Below are 12,958 nucleotides of genomic sequence, written 5' to 3'. Positions count from 1 at the left end.
TGACTAAACCGGCCGATCAGCTGCTGCAGAAACAGGAGTCGCAACTGGAAACGGTCAGTGGCAGTGACTGTAACAGTAACCCAAGGAGGCAAGAAAGACCACGACACCAATCTCTACATCGCCTCACGTGATCGTACACTGTACTGCATTGCAAATTTACCCAGAACTGCAATGCGAATTTACCCGGAGAGAAAACGGGGAAAAAATGTCAGGCAATCTTTGGGGATCATTTTTGACAACCTTTTGGAGGCCCATTTTACATTATCCCATGACCCACCCGCAGGTTCGACCCCCACTATGAAAAACAGTAGCGTAGAAGATGAATCCGTCTGAGCCAATATCGTTGCAGGGACCCACCTCTCACTCATGGTGGAGCTGCGTGCTAACACTTGTTCTCCTTGTTGAAATGAGCATTTCCTGGAGTTACTTTCTCATCTCAAGATCTGTGACTATGCGTTTCACTCTACTATGTCAGATGTCTCCTCTGACAAGAGTAAATTAAGGGTAGTTCTCAACTTTGCTTTATGTGGCCATACGTGTTGCATTCCGGTATTTTGCTAAAACTTGTTCATATAAAGCTGGAGTGAACTTTGGTCCTTAGAAACTTTCAGAGCATGTTTCAAGGACTGGACAAACCTTTCGGCTGAACCGCTCATGGATGGGTGGTAAAGTGCTGACTTTATATCTTGAACTCCACACACCTTTAAGTAGTCTTCGATTTCTTGGGCTGTAACCGGTGGCCCACTGTCGCTCACCATCTGCTCTGGTTTTCTAAATCTCGCAAAAATCTTGTTGAGTTTATCAATAGTATCTTCCCCACTGGTTGACTTGATTAAGACACCCTCAGGCCACTACAAAAATCATGAACATGTGCCCCTTGAATGAACCAGTAAGTTTATCATGCAAAGGTTGCCACAGCATTTCTGGCCACTCCCAAGGATACAATGGAGACAATGGCAGTCCGTTCCTTACCCGCGCATATGACTGGCACAGTCCTGATTTTTCTTCTTCTGGACATTAATTCCTGGCCACCAAAAGTAGCTTTGTGCTAGTTCCTGTATTTGGACTATCCCTGGGCGCCTTTCACATAACTATTCCAATACTCTCTTGCAAATTTGGAGGAATAATTACTCTCATCTCCCATAACAGGCATCCACCCTGTGCTGCCAATTTGAGTCTCCTGAAAATGTAGTTTTAATTCAGGAAGTTTTCATGCTATCCTCCCCTTTCCCCTTCACAGGATCATTCTGGTATGTCTTTGGACTTGAGCTGCACTCACTGGGACATTGTCACTCTGTGCACAATAAAAAATATTTATCATGACTAGAAAGTATGTGACTAGCTGGTAATGGCAGACATGATAATGCATTGGCATGATTCTCAGGCTGACGGTATTTGGTCTTGTAGGAATGTGCAGATCGTATTAAAGACCATCGTTGGGGTGTACTTGCGGACAACAAAGGGATACCTTTGTGCGGCCTAAAAATAGCTGTTAGGGGCCTGCGGTCGGTCAGCAATGTGATGGGACAACATTACAGGCATTGGTGAAATATACGTACACCAGATATAATATTCATTGCCTCCTTCTCCAACTGAGCATAATTAGATTCTGTGCTTGTTAGCATACGAATCGCAAAAGCTTTGCTGATTGATGAACTTTTTCGCATTCAGATGTCCATTGACATGTCTGTTTTGCACACAACAAGAAGTGTAACGGCTTCAACAGGATTGCCAGATTCTGGATGAATTTTCCATAGTAGATGATTAACCCTAGGAATGGCTTAAGTTGAGTGGCATTCATTGGTTGTGGAACCTCCATGATAGCAGCTATTTTTTAGATGCTTTATGTCACTGTTCTTCAAACTTTTCTTCCAGGGACCCATTTGTACCAACCAGCCAACCTTCGGGACCCAACCTGGCCGAACTTCACGACCCACGCCGCCCGACCTACGCAACCCAATCCGACCGACCTGCGCGACCCACCATTTTCTCTTACCTTGTTTGCTGCTGACAAAAATGGAGGAAATGGTTTTGGGTCCGTTTGGCCCTCGTACACGATCCTCCAATGGAACCTGTTGGATGAAGGTGAAGCCTTCCGGTGTCGGAAAGTATGGAGTCTCCATCTCTCCAAAGTTCTGCATTTTGGTCCTGTAAAGTTTTATCAGATAAACCCCCCCGAACTTGTAAAAAATAAATAAAATGAATAAAATAAATGAAAAAAATTAAAATTAAATGAATAAATTAAATGAATAAAATGAACAAGTCCCCACATCCCAAACTTGTAAAACAAAAAGCTGCAACCTTTTTTTTAAAAGTGGCTGCTCTACGCATGCGTGTCCGATCATCGGAGCGTACGCCCATAGTTTTGCGCATGCGCGCCAATGATCTGGCACGCATGCGCAATGCAACCACACTTTTTTCATGTTTGCGGCCATTTTGAAGGCCAATCGCATCTGGCAACGGAAATTCCGCCCTTTAACTCTGACACGTTCTTTGGGGTTGGTGCTTCTTCAATGGCCCAAACTTTATCTTCCATCCAGTGCAATCCTTGTGCATTTACTCTAAACCTTAACTAAGTCACTTTGTTTGCCTTGAAGGTGCATTTCTCTCTCTTTAACCTTACTCCAGCTTCCTGGAACTTTTTTAAAACCTCCTCTGGTTGGTTAGGTGTTTTCTTTCTGTGGCTCCCCTGATAAGCACATCATCCAAATAAACAACTACTTAACGGACATCTTGTAATCGGCTCTCAATTGAAAGGTTGCACAAGCCGGTGATACTCCAGATGGCAATCTGGGGTACTGGTGTTGGCCCTTATGTGTTTGTGGTGAACTTATTGCTACTACAATTCACCACTGTATTGTATTGTATTATGTTGATGCCCTTGTGGGCTCCGCCTGTGGCGCCACCCCCTCAGGGGTGGTATATAAACCTGTCAGGCTATAGGCAGCACTCAGTACAGAGCAGTCGCAGGCAGGCATAGATCTAGCATATTCAAACTACTGATCGTCTAATGTGAATTGATGGTCGTATCAATTTAGTAAGCTAAGATATCGCAATGGAAGCCGGCCTCAAACCTGATTGACTGGAACTTGACCCACTGGCAGCTGAAGCCAAAGGAATCTTTTCACATTGGCTCCACTGCTTTGAGGCCTACCTCACTGCCTCCTCCTCGCCCGCCGTCACCGAGGCACAGATGCTGAGTCTCCTTCACGCCCGGATGAGCCACAGAATCTCCGTACTAATCAAAGACGCGACCACGTACACAGGCGCGGTCGCGATCCTGAAAAGACATTACGTGAGGCCGGTGAACGAAGTGTTCGTGCAGCATCTCCTCAACACATGTCGTCAACGCCCCGGGGAATCACTGGAGGAATATCTACGCGACCTGAGGGTAATCGCACAAAACTGTAACTACAAGGACGTCACGGCCTCGCAGCACATGGAACTCGCCATCCGGGCCACCTATGTGGCTGGACTTTTATCAAGTCGGAGGTCCAGCGGCTCTTGAGGGATGGGATCATTGAGGCCAGTAATAGCCCCTGGAGAGCCCAAGTGGTGGTCTTCAGGACCGGGGAAAAGAACCGGATGGTTGTAGACTACAGCCAGACCATAAATCGGTACACACAACTCGATGCGTATCTCCTTCCCCGCATAGCGGACATGGTTAATCAGATTTCACACTACCGGGTTTTCTCCACGGTAGATCTGAAGTCCGCACACCACCGGCTTCTGATCTGCCCAGAAGCCCACCACTGCACTGCCTTTGAGGTAAACGGCTGCCTCTTCCACTTCCTCAGGGTCCCCTTCGGTGTCACCAACGGGGTCTCGATCTTCCAAAGAACGATGGACCGAATGGTTGACCAGTACGGATTGCGGGCCACGTTCCCATACTTGGATAACGAGAAAGAGCTATCAATCTGCAGGTCATCTGCGGCCATGATCATCAGGACCACGACGCTAACCTTCAGAAGTTCTTCCAAACCGCCCAACCCCTCAATCTCACCTACAACAAGGAGAAATGCGTTTTCCGCACAACCCAACTAGCCATCCTCGGCTATGTCGTGGAAAACGGAGTCCTAGGGCCCGACCCCGACCGCATGCGCCCCTTCCTGCAACTCCCCCTCCCCCACTGCCCCAAGGCCCTGAAAAGATGCCTGGAGTTCTTTTCATATAATGCCCAGTGGGTCCCCAACTATGTGGACAAAGCCCGTCCACTTATCAAAGCCACCATCTTTCCCCTGACAACTGAGGCTGCCTGGCGTTCAGCCACATCAAGGCAGACATTACCAAGGCTGCGACGCACGCGGTGGACGAGTCCATCCCCTTCCAGGTGGAGAGCGACGCTTCAGATGTTGCCCTGGCCGCGACCCTTAACCAGGCAGGCAGGCCCGTGGCCTTCTTTGCCCGTATCCTCAACGCCTCCGAAATTTGGTACTCCTCTGTCGAAAAGGAAGCACAGGCCATTGTGGAAGCGGTGCGGCATTGGAGGCACTACCTGGCCGGTAGGAGGTTCACCCTCGTCACCGACCAACGGTCGGTAGCCTTCATGTTCAATAACACACAGCGGGTTAAGATCAAGAATGATAAAATCTTGAGGTGGAGAATTGAACTCTCCACCTATAATTACGATATCGTGTGTCGTCCTGGGAAGCTCAATAAGCCTCCAGATGCCCTGTCCCGCAGCACATTTGCCAGCACGCAAGATGACCGACTTCGGGCCATCCACAGTGACCTCTGTCACTAGGGGGTCACCTGGCTTCTCCACTTCATCAAGGCCCGCAACCTGCCCTACTCCACTGAGGAGGTCAGGGCCATGACCAGGGACTGCCAATTCTGCGCGGAGTGCAAACCGCACTTCTATCGGCCAGACAAGGCCCACCTGGTGAAGGCATCCCACCCCTTTGAGCGCCTCAGCGTCGATTTCAAAGGGCCCCTCCCCTCCACTGACCGCAACATGTATTTTCTCAACGTCGTTGACGAATACTCCCGTTTCCCCTTTGCCATCCCATGCCCCGACATGACCGCGGCCACTGTCATTAAGGCCCTGCACAGCATCTTCACCCTGTTCAGTTTCCCCACTTATGTCCACAGTGACTGGGGCTCCTCGTTTATGAGCGATGAGCTGCGTAAATACCTGCTCGGTAAGGGCATTGCCTCAAGCAGGACTACCAGCTACAACCCCCCAGGGAAACGGACAGGTGGAGAGGGAGAACGCGACGGTATGGAAGGCCGTCGTCCTTCTGGCCCTACGGTCTAGAAGTCTTCCAGTTTCCCGCTGGCAGGAGGTCCTCCCCGACGTGCTCCAGTCCATTCTGTCACTCCTCTGCACAGCCACGAATGAGACCCCTCACAACAGCCTATTTGTCTTCCCCAGGAAATCCACCTCCGGGGTCTCGCTTCCATCCTGGCTGACAACACCAGGGCCTGTCCTCCTCCGGAAGCACGTGAGGAGCCATAAGTCCGACCCCCTGGTCGAGAGGGTCCAGCTCCTACATGCCAACCCTCAGTATGCCTGCGTGGCGCACCGCGGCGGCCGACACGATACAGTCTCCCTCCGGGATCTGGCATCCGCCGGTTCCCCAGCGACCATCGCCTACACCCCCCCTCCCCCCATCGCCAACCCACCGTGATGAGGCTCCAGATGACACGCTCCTGCAGTCAACGAGCCCAACACCTGTGCCCGCAGCGACGAGTTCAACACCTGTGCCCGCAGCGAAGGCGGAGCTGAGGCGATCACAGAGAACGATCATGGCGCTGGACAGACTCGATCTGTGAGCCCACTTCACCCCCACTGGACTTCAATTTTTAACAGGGGGTGAATGTGGTGAACGTATTGCTACTACAATTCACCACTGTATTGTATTATGTTGATGCCCTGTGGGCTCCGCCTGTGACTCCGCCCCCTCAGGGGTGGTATATAAACCTGTAAGCCTATAGGCAGCACTCAGTACAGAGCAATCACAGGCAGGCACAGGTCTAGCTTATTAAAACCACAGTTTACTTCTACTAATCGTCTTGTGTGAATTGATTGTCGCATCAGTGTGCTGATAGTAACAAACTCTCCAGATGCCTCATCCAACTCCAGCTGCTGGTATTCATGACTCACGTCTAAATTAGAGTCTGTTAGACCTCCAACTAGCTTGGCATACAGGTCCTCCATTTTAATATGAGGTCCTCCATTTTAGGAATAGGATAATTGTCTAATTTTGCCTCTTGATTGGCCGTTAATTTATAGTCCCCACATATTCGTACAGTCTTATCCAACTTAAGTATTGGTACAATGGAAGCTATCCACTCCACGATCTACACAGGCTTGATAATGCCCAAATTTTCTAATCTTCTAAGATCGGTTTCCACCTTCTCGTGCAGGGATCAGTGCGTGGGTCTTGCTCTGTATAATTTTGGTGTCGTCTCTGATCATACATAAATTTTGGCTTTCAAACCTCATATTTTGCCGCGTTGTTATTGAAATAATTCCTGGTATCACAAGAGGACATCATCTAGGTTCACTTCATTAATTTTCTAGCCAATTAAATTTTATTTCTGAAGCCTATCTCATCCCATCAAGCTTGGCCCTTTGTCCTTAACTACAATTGAAGGCAGTTGGGCAGACTGCTGCCTGAAACTAACAGGTGCTGTCATTGTTCCCAATATCCATATAGCCTTCCCCACATACATCACCAGCCTGGTTACCGTGTTTTTTAATCTGTAGCCATGTAAAATGGCCACCTGCATAGGACCATGGGAATTGTGGTCAATTTAGGACACAGACAGGTAGGTACACAGCCTCTGTGTATTGCGCAAAGAAACCAGACTTGGCTGAAACTTGTATCCATTGAGAGTCGATCAACATTTCCCCAGGACAATAGAGTTTGAATCAAGGAGTTACAACAGTAGCAGACTAACCGGCGCCACCCCCCCCCCTTTATTTGGAAAGGCCTACATGCCTGGGACAAGGATAGCTAGGACCTGCCCACCTATCGAGGTATCCACCCCCTAATTGGCTGAGATCGATGAGGGTGATCGAGAACCCTATCGATCCATTGGACCCAGAGTAAGAACCTCCCAAAAGGGCGCGAAAGAGACGAAGGATTAAAAGCCCTGCGCACTAGAGATCTATCTCATTTGGGACCGGCCTGTTTGCAACCAACTGCAGCAGAACAACCAAGTTCAAGGACCTGCGACCATTCCTGAAGGATGAGCCCAGCTGAGACGAACCCAACCACTTCCAAACCGACCATGTGGACCCGGATAAATACCAGCACAGTGCCGGTCACTTGAAGTTAAGTAAAGGTCATCTTAGTCGTTAGGTGTAGTTTAGTATGGAGTCGTGTGTGTTATTGCATAGAGATACAAGTCTTGTGTTATTAATAAACTGTGTTTTTGAGCTAACATATTGGTTGTGTGGTCATTTAGTCGCTAGAAGAAACAGCTTGTGGTTCACCCCAAAGTAAAGAAGGCAACGATCTCAGAGGCTGGACCCCTCCCGGTAGTTATCAATAAGTCTGTCTCCCACCACTGAAGCAGAGGCTCCTGTGTCGGCCTCCATTTTGAGCAGACGACCATTAATCATCAATACGATTGTGATGGGAGCCACTTTGCAGACTTTAATATTATTTAACCTGTATGCATCTGATCCTTCTTCTGAATTACTCTCTGCGCTGTGCACTGGAGCTGGAATTTTTAAAGCGCTACGTAGGTCCTGTTTATCCTTGTACTTGCTTCTTATATGCCCCTTCCTTCCACAGGCTTAACACACCGCTTTCCAAAACCCACATTTCGCCTGGGGGAGGCCTCCCCTACACCAATAGCATTCTTCACCATTCCTGGTTTGTAGACTTAATCTCCTGTACCTCTGCACACTCTCTGGTTCTCTATTTCTTTTTTGTTAAACTCTACGCCCACATCCTTGGCGCTATAGCCGTTAGCAGTGACCCTCCAAACATGGTGGACCTTGCCAGCTTGCACACTTTCCATCACATCTTTTCTGAACTTTCAACAGCAATGGCAATTTCTAACACCTTCTTTAAGATTATTTCTTTTCTTGCCAACAGTTTCTTCTGTATTGAAGTATTATTTACCTCACACTCTAGCCGGTCTCTCAACATCTCATTAAGAACAGACCCAAATTCAAAATGTTCAGCCATTTGCCTCAACCTCATCACGAAAGCTGCTGGTGCACTCCCTTCTTGCTGTTGAATTCAATTTCTATCTCTGTATAGTTACCGAGGGCTTTGGGTGATAATGCCCTTTTACTATTTCTATGAGTTCTTCATAGTTCTTAATGTCAGGGGCCTCCGGAGAAGTCAAGCTCCTTATCAACGTATATGTTTGGGCACCATAGGCTATTAACAGTATTACCCTCTGCTTCTCCTCCTCCCCCCCCCCCCCCCCCCCCCACCCCCCATTTTGTTTGCTTTGAAGAAATATCGCAGGCATTCAACGTATTGAACACAATCCTCCAAATTAGGTTCGAATGGCTTCAGCTTTCTGAATAAAAACATTATGACAACTCACGGACTGCTGAGTATACAACCTGTACATTAGATCTGCTCTGCCGTTCTCAGTGGCTAATGAAACGCCTCAACGGCAAATTTAGTATCTTGGAAGAGTAGCGACCACCAAGCCGAGTAACTAACAAGTTATTCATTAACAGAATAACTATGTACAGAGAATGATAATGATGCTAAATTTGACTTTAACTCCTGTTTCTAGACTGCCCGGGAGAGCCCACACTCAGCCCCAGGCATCGTGCTCTTTGGCTCGATTGGCTAAATGCGTGACCTTCTGAAACCCGCCCCGTAAAGGGGCTCGCTATTGTAATCAACTAAAAGAGACTGGTCACAACCTTGGTGTCACACTTGATTCCGATATGATGTTCTGACAACACATCTGTACCACTAGGACCACCGACATCCACCTCTTTAAGGTCACTCAACTATGCCCTTTCCTCAGCTCATCTGCTATTGAAATCCTCATCCATGGCTTTGTTGCTCAAGGCTTGACTTGTCCAATGTAGGCCTGGTTAGAATCTCACTTTGTACCCCTCATAAATTTAAGGTCATCCAAAACTCTGGTGCCTCTGCGTTAACTTGCATTAAGTTCCATCCATCCATCATCCTGCACTCGCTAACCTACACTGGTTGCTGGTTAAGCAATGCTTCAATTGTAAAACCACAATCCCATTTTCAAGTCACTTTTTTGTCTCTTCCTTCCCTACCTCTCATCTCCTCCAGCCCTACAAACCTCCAGGATATTTACACTCATCCAATTAGGGGCAGCATGGTAGCACAGTGGTTAGCACGGTTGGTTCACAGCACCAGGGTCCCATGTGCGATTCTCAGCTTGGGTCACTGTCTGTGCGGAGTCTGCACGTTCTCCCCGTGTCTGTGTGGGTTTCCTCCGGGTGCTCCGGTTTCCTCCCACAATCCAAAGATGTGCAGGTTAGGTGGATTGGCCATGATAAATTTCCCTTAGTGTCCAAAAAAGGTTAGGTGGGGTTACAGGTGGAGGTGTGGGGCTTAAGTGGGGTTCTCTTTCCGAGGGCCGGTGGAGACTCGAGGGGCCGAATGGCCTCCTTCTGCAATGTAAATTCTATGATTCTATGATTCAATTCTAGCCTCTGGGGTATTCCTGATTTTAATCACTCCAGGGTTAGTGTCCATGACTTCGCCTACAGACAGAATGGGAAGGTATTTAATTGGGGGGAGGGAAAATTATACTGCTATTAGACAGGAGCTGAGGAACATAAAGTGGGAACAATTGTTCTTGGGGAAATGACAACAGTAATGTGGGGTTGTTTAAGTAGCACTTGCTGTAAGTGCTGGATAGTTTTGTCCCACTGAGACGAGGAAGGAATGGTAAGGTGAAGGAGCCTTGGATGACAAGAGAAGTTGAGCTTCTGGTCAAGAGGAAGAAGGAAGCTTACGTAAGGTTGAGGAAGCAAGGATCTGGCACGGCTCTCGAGGGTTACAAGGTAGTCAGGAAGGAACTCAAAAATGGACTTAGAAGAGCCCAGAAGGGGGCATGAAAAATCCCTGGTGGGAAGGATTAGGGAAAACCCCAAGGCATTCTACACTTATGTGAGAAATAAAAGGATGATCAGAGTGAGAGAAGAGCCAATCAGGGATAATGGAGGAAACTTGTGCCTAGAGTCTGAGGACATAGGGGAGGCCCTAAATGAATATTTTGCTTCAGTATTCACTAGAGAGAGGGACCTTGTTGCTCATGAGAACAGTGTGAACCAGGTTAATAGACTCGAACAGATTGATATTAAGAAGGAGAATGTGCTGGAAATTTTGAAAAGCATCAGGATAGTTAAGTCCCCTGGGCCTGACGGGATATACCCAAGGTTACTACGGGAAGCGAGGGTGGAGATTGCTGTACCATTGGCGATGATCTTTGCGTTCTCACTCTCCACTGGGGTAGTACTGGATGATTGGAGGGAGGCAAATGTTGTTCCTCTGTTCAAGAAAGGGAACAGGGAAATCCTTGGGAATTACAGACCCATCAGTCTTACGTCTGTGGTGAGCAAAATATTGGAAAGGATTCTGAGATAGGAATTATGATTATTTAGAAAAACACAGTTTGATTGAAGATAGTCAGCATGGCCTTGTGAGGGGCAGGTCATGCCTCACAAGCCTCATTGAATTCTTTGAGGATGTGATGAGACACATCCTGATGAAGGTCAGGCAGAGAATGTGGTGTATATGGATTTCAGTCAGGCATTTGATCAGGTTTCCCATGGGAGGTTCATTCAGAAAGTTAGGGGGCATGGGATACAGGGAATTTAGCTCTCTGGATTCAGAATTGGCTGGCCGAAAGAAAACAGTGAATAGTAGTGGATGGAAAGTATTCCGCCTGGAGGTCGGTGACCAGTGATGACCCGCAAGGATCTGTTCTGGGACCTCTGCTCTTTGTGGTTTTTATAAATGACTTGGATAAGGAAGTGGAAGGGCAGGTTAGTAAGTTTGCCGATGATACAAAGGTTGGAGGAGTTGTAGGTAGTGTTGAGGGCTGTTGCAGGTTACAACAGGACATTGACAGGATGCAGAGCTGGGCTGAGAAGTGGCAGATGGAGTTTAACCTAGAAAAATCACCTTGCAGCACGATAGCACAAGTGGATAGCACAAGTGGCTTCACAGTGCCAGGGTCCCAGGTTCGATTGCCTGCTGGGTCACTCTGTGCGAAGTCTGCACATTCTCCCCGTGTCTGCGTGGGTTCCGGCTGGGTGCTCCGGTTTCCTCCCACAGTCCAAAGACATGCAGGCTAGGTGCATTGGCCATGATAAATTGCCCTTAGTGTCCAAAAAATGTTAGGAGAGGTTATTGGGTTACAGGGATGGGGTAGAAGTGAGGGCTTAAGTGGGTCGGTGCAGATTCGATGGGCCGAATGTTCTTAAATGTGAAGTGATTCATTTTGGAAGGTTGAATTTGCATGCTGAATACAGGGTTAAAGACAGGATTCTTGGAAGTGTGGAGGAACAGAGGGATCTTGGGGTCCACAAACATAGATCCCTCAAAGGTGCCACCCAGGTTGATACGGTTGTTCAGAAAGCATATGGTGTGTTGGCTTTCATTAACAGGGGGATTGAGTTTAAGAGCCGTGAGGTTTTGCTGCAACTTTATAAAACCCTAGTTAGACCACACTTGGAATATTGTGTCCAGTTCTGGTCGCCACATTATAGGAAGGATGTGGATGCTTTGGCGAGGGTACAGAGGAGATTTACCAGGATGCTGCCTGGAATAGAGGGCATGTCTTTTGAAGAAAGATTGAGAGAGCTAGGGCTTTTCTCACTGGAGCGAAGAAGGAAGAGAAGTGACTTGATAGAGATGTATAAGGTGATGAGAGGCATGGATAGAGTGGATAGCCAGAGACTTTTTCCCAGGGCGGAAATGGCTGTCACGGGAGGACATAATTTTAAGGTGATTGGAGGAAGGTATATGGGAGATGTCAGGGGTAGGTTCTTTACATAGAGAGTGGTGGGTGCATGGAATGCACTGCCAGCAGAGGTAGTGGAGTCTGAGTCTTTAGGGACATTTAAGCGACTCTTAGACAGGCACATGGACAGCAGTAAATTGAAGGGGTGTAGGTTAGGTTGACCCTAGATTAGGATAAATGGTTGGCACAACGTCGTGGGCCAAAGGGCCTGTACTGTGCTGTACTGTTCTATGTTCTATGTTCTACCAAGGACCTAAGCTCTGGAATTCCCTCTCTGAGACACTCTGCCTCTCTTTCCTACCTTTCAGATGCTGCATAGAATCTACCACTTTGATTAAGGTCTTGCTCATTTATCTTCATATCTCCTCAGTGGCTCGGTGTTAAACCCTGTTTCAGAATACTGCTCTGCAGCATCTTGGGAGATTTTACAATGTTAAGGGATCATATGGGCAGCACGGTAGCATAGTGGTTAGCACAGTCGCTTCACAGCACCAGGGTCCCAGGCTCGATTCCAGCTTGGGTCACTGTCTGTGCGGAGTCTGCATGTTCTCCCCATGTCTGCGTGGGTTTCCTCCGGGTGCTCTAGTTTCCTCCCACAAGTCCTGAAAGACGTGCTGTTAGGTGAATTGGACATTCTGAATTCTGCTTCTGTGTACCCAAACAGGTGCCGGAATGTGGCGACTAGCGGACTTTTCACAGTAACCTAATTGCAGTGTTAATGTAAGCCTACTTGTGACAATAATAAAGATTATTATTATATAAACACGAAATGTTCTTGTTGTTTGTGATGGTTAGTTCACAACCCACAGCATTGTTACAGCACAGAAGGGGGCCGTTTGGCTGTTATGCCTGCATGAGCTCTCCGAATGAGTAATTCACTCAGTGCCAGTCCCCCACCTTCTCCCCATAACCTTGAACATTCTTCCTTTTCAGGTTCAATTACCACTTGAACCTGCCTCCACCCCACTCTCAGGCAGCATCCTTAACCACTCGCTGCATGGAAAAGTTGCCCCCATGT

The sequence above is a fragment of the Scyliorhinus canicula genome, chromosome 16, assembly GCF_902713615.1.
Source record: "Scyliorhinus canicula chromosome 16, sScyCan1.1, whole genome shotgun sequence".
Classification (NCBI taxonomy): Eukaryota; Metazoa; Chordata; class Chondrichthyes; order Carcharhiniformes; family Scyliorhinidae; genus Scyliorhinus; species Scyliorhinus canicula.
This window is presented reverse-complemented; position numbering follows the sequence as displayed.